Below are 20,521 nucleotides of genomic sequence, written 5' to 3'. Positions count from 1 at the left end.
TGAATAATAATATCATATAATGCAATATAAAGTGTTAGCTAATTGCGTGAGCTTCACACAACTGCTCGTCAGTCCAAACGATTTTAATTTGAGATATGTTATTAATTTACACTGCGAGTGTATAAACAAATAAAAAGTAGAACATTTCTCCTATATCCATAAACGTCTGATAGACTAGATTTCCAACAAACTTTTACTATCAAAGGTCAAGGTGGTCAACTACTTGGGCTGTTTGCTCTCGAAAATGACAATAGCATATAGGGCAAAATAGGTCAGTGAATCCGAAAATTGAAATACACAATTTAACCTCTAAACACTAACCTCATTTCTGGGTTATTTGTTAGTACACCAGTTTCTAATGGACGGAAACATAAAATAATATTTATTTTCATGGTGAAATTCATGCGCACAGAACATTTTAAAACGTCACTAACAGAGTGTTTATAAAATACTTGTATTTATGTTGATAAATTTCGCCATAAACACTAGAATGAAAATTATCTAAATATGTATTTCGCTCATCACTATTTTAGTGAGGGAAAAAAGATTCACTATTAATAAAGGACACGGGCTATGGGTTACATAGTTTCAAAGAAGTAATTGTTGGAATTTAATATTTTTGTATATCAGGATATTTCAGACAAGCCTAGTAGTGTTTAGTTAGGTGTTTCATACAGGCTTAACAGAGATTACTTGCGGGTTTCAAGTATGCCTAATAATATTTATTTAAATATTTAAGACCGGCTTAATAGTGTTTATTTAAACTTTTAATATAGGCCTAACAGTGTTTACTATACTCTAAATTTCTATTATACGATTTGTTCTGCACAAATACGCAATCTGTGCGGCATGCGTATTTGTTTTTGATAACTTTTGCATATATTTTTCAGCAGATTTAAACAGGTAATTTGTGTCCAGGTTTCTTATCTCACTGTAAATGTGTTTACAGTTTCCAGGTAAGAGACGATAGGTGGCGTAAAGTGCGCAACATATACGATTCCGCTGAAAGTAAAAATTAATATGAAACGTTATTGATTTTGTCACCCTAGGCAATATTTGCCCAACCGCTAAAGTCGGGACTATATATATAGTGGAAGTTATAATAAGTAGCTGTTAGTAACGTGGGTACTAGAGTAAGAGAAACGTTTTGTTCTTTTGCTTGTGAAACGAATTAAATAAGTTGACATAAAGCCACTAACTTTCATAACGTATTAAGTTTCTGTTAAGAGGCGTAGACAGGAAGCTATAAAAGGGGTGCTACTTTAGGAGGTAAAAGAAATGAGTGGAGAATAATTATCGAGGCAGGAGGTTAGTCTGGGGAGCATTCCCCTCTGAAGTATTTTATAAATTTCATCGAAAATGGTGCAGTTCATAGTACCTGACTGTATATTTACATGTTGTGAATATGTTTTATACATATATTGTACAATATAGGGTTCGATCCCAACACCCTCCCAGCTTATGAATATGTATAACTATAGTTCTGTAGGCTTGCAATGTATTAAAAGATTTGGTTTGGTTTGTTTTGAATTTCGAGCAAAGCAACTCAAGGGCTATCTGCGCTAGCCGTCCCCAATTTAGCAGTGTAAAACTAGAGGGAAGGCAGCTAGTTATCACCACCTAGCCAACTCTGGGGCTACTCTTTTACCAACGAATAGTGGGATTGACTGTCACGTTATAACACCTCCACGGCTGAAAGGGCGAGCATATTTGGTGTGACAGGGATTCGAACCCGCAATCCTCAGATTACGAGCCGAGTGTCTTAACCACTTGGCCATGCCAAACCAAATATTAAAGGATAGAGGATATAGGGGTAACTAATTTAGCTGTACCTTTAGTTGATATCTGTAGATTATCTTAAAAAACACACGCTAGAAACCGGGATTCGATACTCGTGGTAGGCAGAGCACAGATAGTTCACTATGTAGTTTTGTGCTTAATTACAGACCATACAATACAATACTTAAAACTGGTATGATTCTTGAAGATTTTTTAAAATGTTTAACACTGACAAGAACATGAAACTGTGAACGTACCGGATATTTATCCTTTATTAAAAAACAAGAAAACTGTCGTCAATAAACGTTTGCGAAACAATACATTTTTATTATTATTTGATAATATCCCGGCTAGCGTCAAATAAATGCATTCTGAACAATTATTGAAATTATCCACAGAATTCTCGGAATTACAGTTGTCTACTCTGGTGTTCGAAGTAATCGTGTAGGTTTTAAACATATCAAGAAGTTAATAATAGTGCAGCATGGAACAATTCAGGCTTCAAAGTTGAAGATTGTACAGGTAGAAATAATAATATAAAACCGAATTTTGTGTTTTTCGTTAAAGATGACTGAAAACAAAAATCGTGCAAACCTAAACAAGCATGGAGCAAGTTGTAAAATTTCTCTAAAATTAATAATCATGCAGGTAAATTATTTGGAATATGTGTGAAATTGACCACAAAACTGATTAACATAAGAATATTCTCTCTTCGATTACAAAGGTTATGGAGGAAAATTTTGTCAGGTAAAAATTGTCGTTTTATACTTTTTTATTTTTGTTTTTAGCTCTTGAAGTTGTGCAAATATGTCAATGAATAACATTTGCCCCCCGCTAGTACAGCGGTAAGTCTATGGATTTACAACGCTAAAATCAGGGGTTCGATTCCTCTTGGTGGGCTCAGCAGACAGTTCGATGTGGCTTTGCTATAAGAAAAACACACACAATAACACCTATCTACTTTGATGCACGAAGAGGTATTCTGTAGGTCTAGGTTTAATATTAATCCGATCTAGGAAAAAAAATTCAACGATTCATTTTTGCATTTCTCTTGGTATACTGGCCCATCGGATACATAGTGACACAGCAAACTAAAAAAAAACAAGCAAGGTATTTTTTCAATCCTCAGGCAGAGTAATTTTTGTAATTTTATTTTTTGCTAGCAAACCTATATATCTTAGAAATCTATTTTGCTTTCATTTTACCTCGACCACTGGAGTAGTCATCTCCAAATCTACCCGTTGGACTAACCTGTTTGTTTTGTTTTTTATTCAAATCCATTCTAATCCATATTGCGAGACATGTTTTAGATATTTTCCATCTTTTAAGTTTATATGTTATTATTATTAATTTGCTTACACCCTAGGAGTCTTTGGTATGCTATGGAGAAGAATTGGTTTCAAGGTATTCATTCAGTCCCATAAGATAAATGCCCCCCCAAACCATGCTCGTATTTTGAAAGTAGGGCAACAAGAGTCCTACATAACAGTCTTAGGAGCCTAATGGCTTCGTAAGGACATAGCCCGATTAACTTTTGGGCTTTTAATGCAAATATAGATTTGGAGTTATTAATATCGTCAGCTTGATCCAGTTGGAAACTGACTTAATTACAGATAATCACTGTACGATGGAAAAGTTCAGTATGTGTAAGGAATACTGTGCTTATAAATGCATTCTTTCAGGGTATAACTTAAAAAACAAAACAAATGAATGATGTAAGAGAAACGTTAAAAACATTGGAAGGTAATATTCGTACAAAACATTGGTTCACACAATTCAACAAGAAGTATAATTCATTTGTTTTGCAATTTTCGACGTGTTCTTTATATTTGCTGATATTTAGAAAAAACTTAAATGTGATACACTCCATGACAAACAGTCTTTAAGTTATTAAGAAAATCAATCGTAATTTCTAGAAGTTCTATAAATCAGATGATAGGTTATTCCTAAAATTACCAGAGGGATTCTATCAGGGTTTTCAAACACATCTTTCAAAACTATGTATGCACCAGATAGCGATTTGGTAAATGACCATTGGTTATTTCCAGATAGAACAGCTATTAGTATAAGGATTTCCAACACTAAAATCAAAGATTCGAATCCTCTCGCGGTGGACACAGAAAATAGCCCAATGTGGCTTTGCTCGAACACAAACATAGACTGTTGGTTGCAGAATCCTTAATAAAATACGAGTTACAAAAAATAATTTTAACAAAAACATCGTCAATATTTCTATTAACATCACTAGTTACTACTAGAAAAAAAAATTCACTCAGCCTTTTTTAAGGGAATGGTATATGAACAAAGCAACAATTTTAGGGTTAATGCTAACACTTATATATGTTATATGTATGAGCAAAAAATACTAATATTACAGAGTTCTAGATTGGTTGTTTTTTTTAATTTATACTTGGTTCATCAACCTGGCAACAGATTAGAAAACAATACTTTACCCACTTTCCCTTTCCTTGCTTGAGAAGAAAATGATTCAAAGACTCCCTGACTCACTTACTTTTGATCCTGTAAAGCAGTATTCACACCTGGTTCGTGTGTTTTGACGAGTGTGCTAATTGTTTATGATTGTCTTGGTAGAAACGTGCCGCGTTCCTTTAGAAACGAACAGAAGTTTGATTTTATGGTTCACTTCCGTGTTTTGTCAGCAGTCATCGAAACCTTCCAATGTTCCCAGTAATCTTACCAAACGGGCCAAGACCACCTCTCATTGTGAACTTATATTGATTCAGTTCATTTGCCAATTGAACCTTTTTTTTATTGTTTACACTGTTCTCTAGATGAATCGTTATGAATATGGAAAATAAGAGTCATAGTGCGAACAGGTTCTAAGATTGAGTGTTTGTTTATTGAGTTTCGCGCAAAGCCACTTGAAAATATCTGAACAAGCCATCCAATTTTAGACAAACTGAGGCAACGAAAACGAACTCTGATTTATCGAACTTCCTATTTCGTTATGATAAAAAAATAATACCCTACCCTCCAAAAAAATTGTCATGGTTTTCTTTTTTCCACAAAAATTCTTGTGTTGACACTTAAATTACAAAAAATATGTAGGTTGTACGATGCAAATGCACTGATGTTTTCTCTTTTTTGTTATTTGTTTCTCACAAATTCGAAGTAGCCCACTTATAACTGTATTTTACATGAGGCTGGTAAGACTTCGTCATTTTAAAAACTTCGCTTGTTGACCCTGATTTTATTTTTTAACTTTTTATGACACCTTAAAGTCTCTGCTTAATGTGATAATGGCTTCAGCGAGGGTCACTGTTTCTATAGGTTGTAACACTTTGGCTGGGATAAACTTTTAATAATGTGCTTTTTTTTTGTGAATAATAACATTTCATTTAATTTCCTGAATTACTATAAGTAATAGAAATAAGTTAATCATTTTTAACTTTTCCTAACACCATCAGAAATGTACTTTTACACTAACAACAAGGCTTTATGCACGAATAACATAACAGAAACTTTACCATAGATTGTTCGTTACTGCTCTCTTTATTGAATCTTAAACAGGTAAAACCTGCACTTTTTATGAACTTGAACAATCGTTTTACTTTTAAAAATATAAATCAAATTTTACAAAGTTTATTTATCTTGTCTGTCATTAGAAAATTTTAGAAAACGTAGCGATAACTGATTTTAGATTTTAAACGCTACAGTTTAGAAAACAAAGTAATTATTTCTTCTCAAGTTATCACACAGAGGGAGCACGTACTATGGATTGCGAGATTAAAAGTTGCAATTTTACGGACTGCTTAGTGTATTGGAATCTGTGTCAAGGTAAGGTAGTTTAAGTACGTGTAGTAAGTCTGTAGGTGACCTAGATCTAGATTAATTTAAGAGAAGTGAAGATTTAGTAAAGCTTTGCTAAAGATACAAGTTATTTCATTGAGGAATTCACACCGAAATTACGTCATATTTTAGGCTCAGTTGAACTAGGCCTACAGTATAGCGATTACAAGTGAATCTTATTTGTAAATAACAATAAAAATTGCCAAAACTAAACTACTGAGAAAATGTTCATTAAGTATAAGTTTGGAATTTAATTCTAGAAAGATCTGCTTTGTAAACTGAAGTTATACCAAAATTGTAATTAAACAAGCAAAAGTTTTCAGATGTACGATTACAAATGTTTTTCTAAGCTACGTATAAAACCCTAATTTAGTAGCACACGGTAACACTGATATCACAACCCAATTTGGTAGGAAACTGTAACATAGAAATCGTGAATTACAAGTATGCTGGATTTTTAGTGGTGGGTGTATACAAAGAAGATAAGGCTTTCCTTTCACTTTAGTGTTTTACCTTATATTTCAATAGCAACGGTAGTTGTATATTTATAGAGCATTCGTAGCCCTTCTTTCACTTTTAAAGTAAACGTTACGCCCTTCCCTGGCTGTATTAAGTAAGAAACAACAACAGAATTCTTGACCACTGTTATAAACCACTTCTTATTTACCAAGAAATAGAAGTACCAAAGATTCTAAGAATTACAAACCAGAAAGTGAAAACCTTGAAATATGTGTCAAACCCAATTCGCTGGACAAAAGTCAAATCTGTCAACCGTAAACTAACAGATGAGCAAAGAAATGTAGCAGTAAATGGCTATGGATAAAGTTAATTTTTTACCCCTAGATTCTTAAGTAATTTCACAACATGTTTTGTCTTTTGTGAATGACAATTAAAAATATTACGCCCTTTCATTTTTCCGTTACAAACCTCGTTTAATAACATGTCGGATAAACATGTATCTTTTACGTTATTACTATTTTTTAAAGTATTTACGTTGTCGATTTAGAAAAGACCTTACGAAACAACACCGGTTAATGTGTCCTTGACCTTGAATCTCGTTCAAATATGGAAGAGGAGCGCGAGAAATAAACGGCGACATACTAACATACAAATAGAGAAGATGGCGCAGGTCACGCAGTAAACGGGTTAGCTATTCAGTGTTACTTCTTTTATGCAGATATTTTAGGAAATGGTATTATCGATAAGGCTAGTTTAGGTATACGTTGTTTCATTGACGATTTTTAATAAGAAAGCCTCTAACAAGGCCAACAACTATTTGACTCGGAATAAGGTCTAGAACACAGATAATTCGCTATTTTTTTTGTGAATGTAAGAGAACCAGTTGGTAATGGTGTAGCCTTAGTGTAATGCTAAATTATTTCCAAATAGATGTTACGAGCGAGCAAATACGGATAGCAGAACCGTACCGCTATATATGATTTTCATGAAGTTTTCAATGGTACATAATGCTTCAAAAATTTCGCAGATACATATTGTTTTCTCCTTGAAAGTGCGTCACATTATAGATTTAATTGCAGGTATAAGTCAGGCATAAAAGTTATAAGAACACATGTATTTCAATTATACTAGGACTTAAGAAGGTCTTTAAACCTGTATTTCTGTTGGAAGAAAAATTGTTACTTCTTTCTGAATACAACTAACAAAGGAACGCGGTTCGGTGTTTGCGCAAATTATTTTGGTACGCCTAATAACTAGGTTAAAAAAATTATAATTAGGCAGTTTTATTCTTCTATAAACAGTATATGGGTATTTATATTTTTCGAAACTCCAGCGCTATTTTTACATTCGTTGACCATTATATATTAAACTAATCGTGTTGCTTACTGACGTAGCATTATAGTAGATAAAATTCTAAATATAACTCAGTTACTGTGGTAAACATTTAAATACATAGTCGTAACTTATTTATAAAGCTGTTTAATTTTTATACACCCTTCTGGTGAGTCAAAGGTAAATTTACACAATACAAAAATCTAGGGATTTGATTCTCCCTGGTGGACAGGATAATCAAATGTTGCTTTGCTCCAAAACAAACAAACAAATCAATGTTTAATGTCGTGACACAAGAATGCTCATTATCGTGATTGCAAGTATAAAATTTAACTTTTTTAAAGGTATGTAATGTTAGACCTAATATTTAGTTTCCACGTTAAATATGCAATCCGAGAAAATTTTTAGAATTCTATTAGACTTCTAAAAATCGGTGATTCTAGTCGATTTGTATGTAAGCAACAAATTTTTACAATGCCCAATACATTAAACAATATGATATGCAATAAAAACAATAAGGTAAGATTAAACTAAAGAATGTATGATTCACTTGTGATATTTGTCGTAGATGGCGCTAGTGTGACATTTTGATATTAACGTGTTTTCTGACTTTCGACGGTTTGTTTCTACTAATTAGTTCATGAACAAGTTTCAGAGATGTGACTGTAGCAAGTATTAATATTTATAGAAATACAGGGCGTGGACAAAAAATGTCCCTCTTGAATATGTTCTTAATTTGTTATATGTTTTATTAGATAACAGAAAAATATGTAAACTACATGTTTTCAGAACGCTCTCGACAAGATCCATTCAAATATATCAAATCTTCATTTTAATACTGCTTTTAGTAAATACATGAACTTTTCATGATTTTAGTTACATTTTCTCATAATAAGTGTTGTGGACCTGCTGTAGTTTCTTAGACCTTATTCCAATCAGCCTATAAAATGATCAAACAAGTTTCTCTGTAGTAATTAAACGTAAAAATGAAACTCAAAATAACACAAACCAGTTTTATAAGTTACTATCTAGTGTTTATTCTCTTGGATTTCAGTACTGCTTCACATCAACGTGACATGCTTTCAATGTGTTTGTGCAGATATTCCTGAGTGATTGACTGCCACCGTTCTATGAATACTTGATGTTCATCTCCCGTGTTTGGCTTGTGATCTTTTGTTAATCGGTTTAACTCAGCCCATAATTTTTCAATGAGATTGATATCAAGTGATTGACCTGGTCATTCCATACTATTAATTCTCTTATTTCTGAGATATCTTTTAATGACTCCACAACTGCAGAGAAACTTGTTTGATCATTTTGTAGGCTAATTGGAAGAAGAAGGTCTTAGAAACTACAGCACGTGCACAACACTTTTTAGGAGAAAATATAACTAAAATAATTGAAAAGTTCAGTTATTTACTAAATTCAGTATTAAAATTTGATATCATATTTGAACAGATCTTGTGGAGTGTGTTCTAAAATCATGTTGTTTTATATATTTTTCTGTTATCTAATGAAAGATATAACAAATTAACAACATTTTCAAAAGTGGTCACTCTTTTGTCCATCCCCTGTATGTATATGATGTCATAGATTGAGGGCATTTTCGGACTTTACTTAGTTCGATGCAGGCTTTTATAAAAAAAAAAAAAAAGTTGTAATCTCGCTAGAAATGAAGTATTCGATGTTAGGAAAGTCTCAATCATAAACATTTACCAAATTTATAAAAGTGGTTTACTTCAGCATTGTAGTTCCAGCCTCCACCTTCCGACGGCACAGCAGTATGTTTGCAGATCATATCGTTAGAAACCGGGTTTCGTTACCCGTAGTGGGCAGCGCACAAACAGCCTACTGTATAGCTTTGTGCTTAATCTGAAACAATCAAACTATCTATAGGACTAATCATTATATGAAAGGAACATGAACAAAAATTGTTTAAACATGATAATAATTAAGAATCATGTTATGAAGCATGTAATGTTAGAACTTTCGTAGGTTACCCACATTAAGTGTTTCAAAAAAGAGAAACATGGCAGTCAAATAATCATCTTTCGAAACATGCTGTGTTAGAACATTAGTAGGTTGTTAACATTGTTTAGTGTGGGCACCTGGAACTTACATTATTAATGATGCTTGTTTTTCAGCATAAAATTATGAAAAATATATAACCTGAGCGCTTTCGAAAGGTGAACCTTTCTTCTTTAGGTGGCCATATGACACAGTGACCGAGGCATATAAGAGTTGTAATTGGTGTTTAATCTGTAGTTTAGCTCAAAAAATAAGGGTTCGACGTAACAACATTCATTTGTCATGACCTGTAATAGTCCTGAAAAACAGGTTTTTGGATTCTCTCCAGTCATTGAAACTATATCAAAATCTGCTGTAGAAAGATAGAAAATAAATCTTTATTGCATAATATTCAGTGATTCGGTAATTAATTGCTGCCATCTTGTGGTTGTTTAATCGCTTATTATAATTATTCGATTAACATTTAATCTCTACTACAAGTTTTCGCTACTAAATTTTTATATTTTGTTGTGATTACCATAGAATGTGGTTTAGACTCCACCCAGTTTCGTATTTTGTTGTGATCGCCACAGAAGTAGTTTGGATTCCCTCCAGTGTTATTTTGTATTTTGTTCTGATCACCACGAAAAATGGTTTGGGTTTTTTCCCGTTTTTTTTATTTTCTTCTAATCCCCCCAGAAAGTGGTTGTCGGCTTGACCAAATTGTAAAGGCGCTTGACTCGTAATCTAAGGGTCGTTGGTTCGAATCCTCATCACACCAAACATGCTTGTCCTTTCAGCCGTGGGGGTGTTATAATGTAGTTCAATCCCACTATTCGTTGGTAAAAGAGTAGCTCAAGAGTTGGCAGTTGGTGGTGATGATAAGCTGCCTTCCCTCTAGTCTTAGACTGCCAAATTAAGGACGTATTGTGTTCTGGTTGCCAGATAAGGTTGTTTGTGTTCCATCAAATATTGGTTTGTACTTTATTTTGATCATCACAGAAAGCAGTCTGTATCCTATCCGGTTTTATTTTGTATGTTGTCCTCATGACCATAAAATGGTTTTGGTTCCATCCAGTTTTTTCTCAAAAAAATCAGTTATGATACACTTTGTACCAGTTTCAGAATTACTTAAACACAAGCAAGAAAGCAAAATTCTGTGTGTAAACCTGCTTTCCTAACACATTTCTCCAGGTCGAAAAATTATAACTGATTCTAAAATTCCAGGACTGGGTCAGGACAAGTAACAGTTATCATTACGTTCTAATCAAAGCAAGCTACCTACGTACACTATAATTAAAAATTAACTCGACGAATAACAAACCGTTCTCATACAAAGTCATAAAATAAAACTTACAATATATCAGTGTTATTAATAAAATCGTCTTTTGTAAACTCAGTAATATCTGTCATGGTTCGATCAGCGTTAGAAAATTACGATAACAATAAATCTAAATACGAGGTGTGTTAAAAAAATACGCGGACTGTTTGAATTGCGCGGCTCGAGTTGGTTCCAGGGGAATCTGCTTGGTGTCGCTAGGTTTGCACAAATTAGCTGATTACGACGCCATTTTCCGATTGCCGATATCTTCATTTGTGTATTAGCTACGCGGTTTTAAGTGAAGTGTGATTTTTTCGTTTGGCGGATTTCAGAATGAATGACCTGAAGGAGCAACGACTTGCTGTGAAATTTTGTGTTAAACTTGGAAAATCTGCGACTGAAACTTTTGCTATGCTTAACACGGCTTATGGTGATGTTGCTATGAAGCGTACGGCATGTTTCAAGTGACATAAACGTTTTAAGGATGGTCGACAGTCCATTGAAGATGATGAGCGTCCTGGACGTCCTTCCACGTCAACTGACGACCCACACGTCGACAAAATCAACACCCTGGTGCGGGCAAATCGACGTCTGACTGTCAGGAAGCTTGCTGAAGAGTGTGGGATATCAGTTGGATCTTGTTACGAGATTTTGACCGAAAAATTGAAGATGCACCGCGTTGCTGCGAAATTCAGCCCTCAGAACTCGTGAGTTTTTGGCCAAACACTCGATCACTGTTCTTCCCTACCCCCCTACTTACCTGACCTTGCTTCTTGCGATTTTTTTCTTGTTCCCCAAACTCAAAAGACCCTTGAAAGGAAGAAGATTTGAGACGATTCCCGAGATTAAGGCAAATGCGACGAAGGAGCTGGAGGACATTACAAAAGAAGCGTACCAGGACTGTTTCAACAAGTTGAAACACCGTTGGGATAAGTGTGTGCGTTGGGGAGGAGAGTACTTTGAAGGGGTCCCAGACCTGTAACTTCTAAATAAAGTACATTTTGTTTTATGACGTCAGTCCGCGTATTTTTTGAACAGCCCTCGTACTATGTTAATAATACAAAATGATTTTAATAATAAATAACATACCTTAAGTGGCTTATCTGTAATTCTAATGGCATATAACTCTATAAACTAAAGCATCACAATGAGCTCTGTGTTGTATCTTCATAGTATAAAAACCCGATTTTTAGTGTTCTAAGCCTTCACACTTACTGCTCAGCAACTGGAGCAGGTTAGTTAAGAACACTATCTTTTTGTGTATATTGAGCTAGTATATAGGGTTAGATTAGTTAAACTAATGTATTCTGTTTATACTGATCTATTTTATGGGGTTAGATTAGTTAAACTACTGTTTTTCTGTTTATACTGATCTATTATATAGAGTTAAATTTGTTAAACTACCGTCTGTTTAACTGATCTATTATGTTATGTTAGATTAGTTGAGTCTTGTGTATTTTTACAGGCTTCTGTTATTAAAGACTTACTGGTTTTTGTGCATTCTTCACAGGGTTCCTTTCGTTAAGACTAATGACTTTCTGTGTATTTATTTGCACATGGTTCTTTTGTGGCTAATTTAACATTTTTCACGTATCGATGTACCTTCAGGCACAAGAACGGACCAAACAGTTACCTTTACTATTTGCACATGGTTCTTTTGTGGCTAATTTAACATTTTTCACGTATCGATGTACCTTCAGGCACAAGAACGGACCAAACAGTTACCTTTACTATTCACTAAATGTACTTTAAACGTTTCGATTTAAGTAATGTTATCGTTTAAATTTGCATTTTATAGTAGTACTATAGTAATGTTTAATGATAAATTACCAGCTTGTGCAGTGGCAGTTCAGTAGGATAACATATTTTAACACATTAATATTGTTTATATAGTTGAATTCTGTACGAATACAAAAGATTTTCTAATTACATGATTGAAGAATATTGTTTGTTATTACCAATAGTACTCATCGATTTTTCATCGGGTTATTTATTCGTAACTGGTTAATAATTTGGATTTTAGCCCGATCTTTTATATCGCACTGTCTATCCCCTTGTCACGTTTGACAAGATTGTGTGTTAACCTGTTCTTCCTGGATCAGTGGCCTATTTACCAACGAATTGAACTAATAACAACGAAGGCAAGACCACTAGTTTTGTTTTCCAAGAAGTTATAAACCTGGCGGAGGTATTTGTCATTAGGGCATATTAAGATATTTCTCCTGTTGAAACGCTCCCCAGTGGTACAGCGTTATGTCTGCGGACTTACAACGCTAGAAACTGGCTTTTGATATATGTGGCAGGCAGAGCATAAATAGCCCATCGTGTAGCTTTATGCTCAACTTTAAATAACAACAACTGTTTGAAATCAAAACAAATACAATCTGCTAGATTTGTTAAAACTTTTTGAATATTTTCAACTACCATTTCACCACTTGGACCTTGGCATGGCTTGGGGATTAGGGCAATTGCTTTCAAAGTTGTTCGTCCACAGACTACTTCGGCTACTGAAAAAGAAAATACAAACAAACAAATCTCATCTGTGACTTGTATTTTGGACCATTCAGCGGACCACCTGGAGAACCCTCTCGAATCACAAATGGTGCTGGACCACGTTTTGAGAATCAGTGGCTCAAAAAGGCGCTCAACTTACAATATACTGGTCACGAAATATGCTTGACCTTTCACCATTGGGACGTTATAATGTGACGATCAATCCCACTATTCGTTGTAATAAATACATCCAAAAAATTGGCGCTGGGTGGGTTTGACAAGTTGCTTTGCTATCACTGATAAGATAGGAACGGCTAGCGCAGATAACTCTCGTGTAGCTTCGCGCGAAATTCAAAACAAAATACTCTCCATATGGTGATACTGAAAAAAATTAAGCCTTATCGTTTTAAGTAAACGTTTAGTATCTATGATCCTTTTTTTAGGAAAGGAAACGAAAAATATTTTTATTTCAAGCGCTTTAACTGAAAACTTTGGTTTTAATGATTTTACGCTTAATGCCTGTGTTCTTATTCTCAGGAAAACGTATTTTTTTTAGCGCTGCAGTCGAATCCCGGATTTTTAGCATTGCAAGGCAAGAAACTTTCTACTGATTTCCCGAGGAATGCCCTACAGAGGGAGCTACTTAATAATCAGTAGATTATTGTAATAAACTGTCAGGAAGTATGTACTTTTATGTAGTACCGTTGATCTTTATTAACGCTTTAAAAATGTGAACATAGAGGAGGGATAAGGTTAAACACTACCTAAACGGTACTAGGTGGTGATTTGTAAAAATCTACCATGATGAAAACACTCAAATTTGAGTGATTCTGACAGACTTTCCTTCTTCACGGGTGTATTATTTAGATACTGTGAATAAAATACTTTTTTTTCTCTTCTGTTGATATGTTTCTATTTATATTCTGGTTTTTAATGTTTTTAGAGCAATTACGTTTTATTATGATTAACGAATTCGGACTGTGAATACGAAGATTAATGGTTCGCACTTCGTTGCCGTAAAATACGCTCCTGGAGTAACGGTCAACTATTTACTCGGACAAGAGTAACCTACGAGTTGGCTGTAAGTGATGTTGACGAGCTGCATGGGTCAGCTGTACGTTTATGGAGTTATAAGCAGAAATCCGGGGTTTGATTTCCTGCGGTTGACAGATAACCAATTTTGTGGCTTTGCACTAAAGGAAAGCAACAACATCTAGTTGAAAACTAGGGACAGCTATCGATTGTAGCAGCTCCATAGCACTTATGTAGTACGGCTGTGCCCTGATAACACTTGTGAAGCCTTGCACGAAATTCCGAAACAGACTAACAACCTGTGTTATATTTTCTAAGAAACGTTTTCAACATGCTAAATACGTATTCCTAATTCATTATGTATTGGCGGGTTATTCATTAACTTATAACGGGAATGACAACTTAAGCCTAATTCTTGGAAATACGAAGATAATTTTTTGTTAGCAATCGTTAATAAATAGCTGATCACGTGTTTAGAATTTACATACTCTCTGTTTTTGCTGTCTACGTTCTTTGGTTAGCAGTAAACTAGGTGGCGGAAACCAAAAGTCACGAGCGCTTGAGTTTTTATTTCTCTTTTTCTAGTTGAGGAAATATTTATCGTAATTCAGTGCTTGATAGAAAACAAAACAGACTAGAACTCAGAGCAAGATACGAGCAAGCCTTGAACGTTTCAGATGGAAAAAATAGGCTGACAAACTGGTCTAAAAATGATTGAACTAAAAGCTGAACAGGATATGTGGTAAACGCCCATAATAAATTGAAGTCAACATACAAAAACGTTTGTTGCGATTTCTGTTGTCGTGAGTAGTTTTATATTAATTTTTCTTTGTTTTCGTATAACATTTAATCACATGCTACGTTTCTTTTCTTTTACCACGAGTGGGATGGAGTGGAGGGGGATCTGGTATGGATGTGTTGTTAGGGCGATCAACTCATAATCTGGATATCAAAACCCATCTTCAAACATGATTGTTTTATCTTCCGTCGGAGCGTTACATTGTGATGATTAATCCCTAATATTCATTGGAAAAGGCGTACCTTAAGAATTAGTTCTTGTTAGTGTTGACTAACTACTTTCCATCTTGTCAGTCACTTTAAATTTAGGGACGTCACTTCAACCAACCAACAAAACTAAGAGCGGGCACCATCTAGTGAGGACAACTAGTACTAATTTATTAATAAACATTATTCACTGTGATTGGCCTAACTACATTTTGAAGACTTTCAAGCTTTATCTCGTCACCAATTGGGAAAGTAGACTTAGCACACAACCATGGTTCAACCATCGGCTGGCGATACGACGGACATAGTTTTTTTTTGTTTCTTGTTGAGCATAAACCACACAATGGGCTATTTGTACAGCGCCCACCACGAGTATCGAAAGCCCGCTTTTTAACAGGACAGAAATAATAGTGGTTGAGACAGCATTATCAAAAGAACCAATGTTTATGAAAGTAAGGTTTCTGTGTAACACGTGTTTACTTTCTAATTGGCTTTAAATAATTCTTGTTGTGGTTGAAAGCGTAAATCCAGTTCACTGCAGTTTCAAGTCGTTATTAGCAATTTGTAGTTGGAGAGGATTAATTTATATTTCTCAGGTTTTGTTATCATTATTCAGAACGTAGTTTGCTTTGTTTCGAATTTCTCGTAAAATGTGCTTCAGCTTTTCCTTATTTAAATTTCGTGCAAACCTACACGAGAGCCGCCCCTAATTTAAGAGTGTAAGACCAGAGGGAAGGCAGCTAGTCATCATCACTCACAGTCAACTCTTGGACTACTATTTTGCCACGGAATAGTAGGATTGACCGTCATATTATAATGTTCTACGTCTGAAAGGGCGAGCATGTTCAATGACGGAGATTCGAACCCGCGAACCCCTGACTGTGAGTTGAACGCCCTAACCTTCAGGCCTTCAAAACATACAAGGTGGTTATTAACTAAAATGGATCGAATATAGGCTCTCAGCTATTTCAACAGTCGTGACCCCTGATGTTACACTTTATTAGTTATATAAATGGCTTGTATTGCTCAACAAACAATTAATATAAAAATCCGTAAACTTAGTGTGTGTCTGTGTATGTGGGAGGGTTATTAGGGAAATATTAGTTATATTAGTTGTTGTAACATTCACTTTGGGATCTCTATGCCAATTCTATTTGTCGTCAGTTGTGTGTGAGCAAAACTTCTTTCAGACACAAAAGTCTGTTGAATTTCGTGCTAAGCTATTTGAGCGCTTCTGCAGTGACTCTGTTTAATTGTGAAATGGTTCACTAGAGAGAAAACAGCTAGTCAATATCATATTTACCTCCAATCCATTGGCTTCACTCTTTCAACTTTAAATGAACAGCCAATTTCATTATTAATATCCCCATTGCTGAAAAAAGCTAGGATATTTAACTACAGACTTTGGTCCACTGACCCCTTTTAAACCTTGGTTGAAAAATAATGTGGGGGCAAAACCTTTTAATTTAACTTGAATGATTTGCTGTTTATCAAAACTTCACATCAGAGAGTTTTTATGACCATACTACAGACACTAATTATTTATTAATGAGTGAAATTGACTTCACTTCAACGACAGCTTCAGTCAGTGGTAATGGTGCGAGTCTAACCTGGAGTAAATAAAAGCTCTACTCAGAGATAATGGTGCGAGTCTAATCCCAAGTAAAAATATAGAAGCTACAATTAGGAATGTTGGTGCGGGATTAACCCCAGTTAAAAGTTAGCAGAAGCTAAGTCCGTGGTAGTGCTGCGAATCTAACGCCAGGTAAAAAGCTAGAAGCTAAAGTCAGTGATATTGGTGTGCGACTAACCCCAGGTAAAAAAAAAGCAACAGAAAACTCTGTTCAGTGGTAATGGTGTGATTCTAATCCCAGGTAAAAAGCTAAAAGCTATATTTAATAACTGTGGTTTAAATGTGATCTCAGGTAAAACGCTAGAAGCTAAAGTCAGTGGTAATGGTGTGTATATCCCAAATACTGAGAAAATGAGTTTGTTTTTAAACCTCAATAGATTAAGAAACAGCAATTACTGTTGTACTTGGGGTTTCTAATATTGCTGGCTATTTCATAGTGTTAGTAGACTTTTGTGTTTCTAAGTAGGTAAAACTTGCTCCAGAAAGGTATTAAATTAAGCTGTTTGTTGACTTGTTTTTTCTATGTAGATACACCTTTTTCCTAGAAAGACATGAAAATTAAGCTGTCTGTCACAGGACAAGAAGTGACCTGTGTAGAGTAGGTTCCGATGTCACGGAAGAGAAAAAGAAGTGAAATGTTAGAGGAATCGCTAGTGTCACTGTGGTTAGATTAGTTATTTCTATGAAACAAAACAGTACAAACGGAAAATCGTTTTTATCAAAGTTTTTATTTCTGAGTCACATACATTTGGTTTTGGTGATCGCGGTTTGTACCTGGAAAACTCGAAGACCGTATTGTTTCACGTTTTCAAGGAATTTCCACAAGTTATTAGTAATATGAGTTGCGGGTCATCTGGAGACCAAAGTTTATAACTGTCTGGTCTGAAGTGGATGCAAGAATGCTCTTCCATTTACAACTGTTGTATCATTAAAACAACTTGTACACGTTTATTGTAAACATAAGTTCAATATTCTTGATATTAATGTCTGGAAATTGATGAGAGTAACTATTTAAATACAGAATAAATTATTTAAATGTAGAATTTCACATTACAACCAGGCTTTAGATACCTGGTGCTTAGAAAGGAAATTATTAACATATAAATCTATAACACAAGTATTTAACCATCACCCGACGCTGAAGCTCCTAGGTTTTAGCCCGTCAAACCAAAAATATTTCATTGGCTGTAACGTAACTTATACGTCACTGATACTGAATTTTAAAATAAGTGTGAGTATTGTGTGGAAGGAAACAAACTGCGAATTCTGTCTTTTTAGGATTAATGCAGCAATTATCTTAATTTATGGTTCCAGTGGTAGGATCGAGGCCGAACTTCTTTAACTATAAATAGTTTTTTCCCGATTGCTTAATCTTCTGTATACAGTAAATGATAGAATTCTCAAGCAAAGTAAGTTAAAACAATGTCCAGGTCAGAGTCACACCTGTAACCATGCATCGTCTAACAACAATTACAATTTGTCAAATATTTATCACTTTACTGTTATTATTCGTTATCTGAATCAAATAAGTGGATATCACGGAACCAATAGCAGCTTAATAGAATATCGTGTGATCAAGGGTACCCTAATTGAATATCGTGTAGCCAATAGTAGCCATTTTTGTTTCGACTGGACGCCAGAACAACACTAAAATGAAACAAAAGCGCAGACCAATAAATTAAATTAGAAATTTTGGCCACATTATGACTAGATCAAGTAGCTAAAGTTAACTAAATACTAATGTCAAACTCTAAACAAACCATCTTCACCTATTATAATGGCGTTAAATGCTAATTTCATACTATTTGTCTTTTCATCTTCCTGGAATAGTTAACATAAGTGATTTCCAAACGATTTGTTGCGATAAGTTGCTAGAGATGTCGCGAGAGTTTCACCAAATGAAGAATAATCAGTAACATAAAAAAATGGAAAAACTACAAGAATATAGCATTTGGCAACAGGGGTGTTGGTAAATTAAGGCAAATGGGATAAGGTATCGTCAGTGGATAAAGGTTTGAAAGCCAGTGTAATAGGGTGAAACATATCGCATATGGGTATAAGGTGAGGTTTAAACATTTTAGAAACGAATTAGATTAAGTAACTAAAAATATTTCTGGGAGTGGAGTAATAATAACAGAATTTATACATTTTACATATAAATACAGATGGACGTTTTCAAAAACATTTGTCCGTATTTTTATACTACACTGCAAGAGTAGAACAGCTTCATTCGATGTTCGTGTCTTTTACTGTGGTATATATAATCAAAATAAACTTACAACCTTTACTTGCTGGCTTTCTCTTTGTATCGTTAACTCGTGTTGTCGGCTCGGCATGGCCAGGTGGGTTTAGGCGTTTGACTCGTAATCTGAGGGTCGCGGATTCGAATCCCCGTTGCATCAAATATGCTCGCCCTTTCAGTCGTGGAGGCATTATAATGTGCGATCAATCCCACTATTCGTTGATAAAAGAGTAGATCAAGAGTTGTCGGTGGGTGGTGATGACTAGCTGTCTTCCCTCTAGTCTTACACTGCAAAGTTAGGGACGGTTAGCGCAGATAGCCCTCGTGTAGCCTTGAGCGAAATTTCAAAACAAACAAACTAGTGTTGTCATAGTAACTTCACATAGAGTGGGCTTATGGCAGCTAAACCTAATTAGTATATAGAGGTATATTACAATAAAATATACTATAACTGTATGTATGTTGTTTAGTTCTACCTTGTTTGCAGAACACTAGCGTATTGTTTTTAATTTTTTTAAGAAACGAAACTCCCAGATTAGATGTTGTTCCAATCCATGTCTTTGCTGACCCAGAAGTTGCTTAAACCTAAATACTGAGATTGACGTTGTACCTATCTCATAGTTTATGTTTAAATCAGTATTTCCAGCAAAAATGGCGATGCACGGGTTGTTAGCTTTATAACCCAATTAGCTACCTTAAAGGACTTGGTACCTACCATACTTTTGTCACCATAATAATTAACATTTGGTCTGCAATCAATGCACTACTGCCCACCATAGTTGTTTTATCGTCTTGGTGACTAGCATTGTTTTCAATCAATGCTTTACTACCCACCGCGGTTGTTTTATCGTTTTGGTGACTAGCATTGTTTTCAATCAATGCTTTACTACCCACCGCGGTTGTTTTATAGTTTTGGTAGCAAATATTGGTATATTGATCCTTACATTTGTACGAACCACAGCAATTAGAATTCTGTATTTTCATAAATTATTTCTTGAAGATGGATAACTTTTACCACAATTTTTACTAAATTTTACAGGTTGTTTAAATAAATCGAATAATTATCTGATTAGGGTCACAAAGTCAATAACTTTATTACACAGAAATTAAATAATGTTGTGTTAAAACGTATTTGCCCTAATTAGTAATATCTGCTACTTTAAAACTGTTTAATAAACTTTGTCTTGTTGCCACTACTCATACAAGCTTAATAGCTTGTTAAACATTTCATATGCCACGATGAATAATTATTGATTATCCTAAATGAAGCCTCAACGTTCCTAAATATCATAACACCAAGAAAAACAGCATGAAACGCAAGTTCCATACGAATACTGGACTTTTTAAGGTGATATTAAGAAACGTAAAGTAAATTCAAACTTCTAAGCGTAACTGATGTCACAGGGTT

General features: G+C 34.7%; 1 long non-coding RNA gene across 2 annotated transcripts in view; it reads left to right on the top strand.

Moving 5' to 3' along the window:
- The first annotated feature begins 5,459 nt into the window (after nucleotides 1-5,459).
- Nucleotides 5,460-20,521, top strand: part of LOC143257105 (uncharacterized) — a 48,286-nt gene continuing 33,224 nt past the window's right edge. The window contains exon 1 of one of the 2 annotated variants that reach the window (XR_013031689.1): nucleotides 5,460-5,577. This is a non-coding gene — a long non-coding RNA (uncharacterized LOC143257105). The remainder of the gene's footprint in view (nucleotides 5,578-20,521) is intronic. The other variant, XR_013031690.1, reaches the window with a different exon arrangement.

This window comes from Tachypleus tridentatus, chromosome 7 (assembly GCF_004210375.1).
Source record: "Tachypleus tridentatus isolate NWPU-2018 chromosome 7, ASM421037v1, whole genome shotgun sequence".
NCBI lineage: Eukaryota > Metazoa > Arthropoda > Merostomata > Xiphosura > Limulidae > Tachypleus > Tachypleus tridentatus.
The sequence above is the reverse complement of the archived record's forward strand: the minus strand, read 5'-3'. Positions and strand labels throughout refer to the sequence as shown.